Source organism: Odocoileus virginianus, chromosome 8 (genome assembly GCF_023699985.2).
Source record: "Odocoileus virginianus isolate 20LAN1187 ecotype Illinois chromosome 8, Ovbor_1.2, whole genome shotgun sequence".
In the NCBI taxonomy this organism is placed as follows: Eukaryota; Metazoa; Chordata; class Mammalia; order Artiodactyla; family Cervidae; genus Odocoileus; species Odocoileus virginianus.
The window spans coordinates 25,092,198-25,093,488 of record NC_069681.1 but is presented as its reverse complement, the minus strand read 5'-3'; positions in this window follow the sequence as shown (position 1 = coordinate 25,093,488).

Sequence of the window (1,291 nt, the reverse complement as noted above, 5' to 3'; positions counted from 1 at the left end):
CCATCAGAAGGTGGGGGTCGTCATCCCATCGGGGGTGGGGTCATTGCCCCATCAGGGGCTGGGGTCATCTCCCATCAGGGAGTGGGGTCATCTCCCCATCAGAAGGTGGGGGTATTGCCCCATCAGGGGCTGAGGTCATCACCCCATCAGGGGGTGGGGTCATCTCCCATCAGAAGGTGGGGGTCGTCATCCCATCAGTGGGTGGGGTCATTGCCCCATCAGGGGCTGAGGTCATCACCCCATCAGGGGGTGGGGTCATCTCCCATCAGAAGGTGGGGGTCGTCATCCCATCAGGGGGTGGGGTCATTGCCCCATCAGGGGCTGGGGTCATCTCCCATCAGGAGCTGGGGTCCTCACCCTGTTGGTAGATAGGGTCTATCTCCCCACCCTTGGATTCTTGACTGGCTTATGACATCCCTTGACCAGTAAACTGTAGTGGGCATGACAGACTGCAGCTTCTGCCTTCGCCCTCCTGACGTTCCCTGGGACCCCCACAGGCAGTGGTCTGGCCTGCATGAGTTACCATGTAGAGGAGAGCTGGGCGGCCCAGCCGGCGGCTGCTGCCAACCTCCAGACGAGATCCGTCCAGCCAGCCCTCCAGCTGGACATGGCTGCTGGAGGGAGCCCAGGCAAGGCCAGCCCAGCCCACCCAGCCCACCCACGCGACGGAGGACAGCACCTCCTTGTCAGCCACTGAGTTTCGGGGGCGGGTTGTTATGTAGTGAAATTGAATGGACGTGCAGTCCTCCTGACCCCAAGGAGGAGGGTGACCCAGTGAGCCGATGGACTTGACCATCTGAGCTCCCAGAGGACGGGGGGAGGACGGCATCGCTGACGTTCTGGAGGCCTCTCTGCCCCAGCCCGGCTCACAGCTCTGCTGGAAGCACAGCTGGACGGGATGCGGGTGGTTTGGGGGCACATGTCTCGTCAGATGATGGGGGCTGAGGGTGAGACGCTGAGCAGGGAGCTCTGGGCGGGGCTGGGGGCTCTAGGGGTTAGCACCCCTAGCCCGGAGCGTCCTTCTCCCAGACTCAAGGCCCGGATGCCAGGCATGCGGGCTGACTTGTTCTGCAGGCAGGGTGGGCGGAGGACGGGAGGCGCCGAGGGCCTGTGGTCCCTGCTCCTTCCCTCTGGCCCGGCAGCACAGGTTCAGGCAGGTCCCTGGAGAGATGGCAGGTTCCCCTCTCTCGGAAGAATTCAGGCCTTTAAAGCTAGTTAAGGAGCTGATGAAATCAACAGAGGCTGGGAGTGGCCTGACAGTTCATTACGTCCAGCAGACGCTTAGGAACAT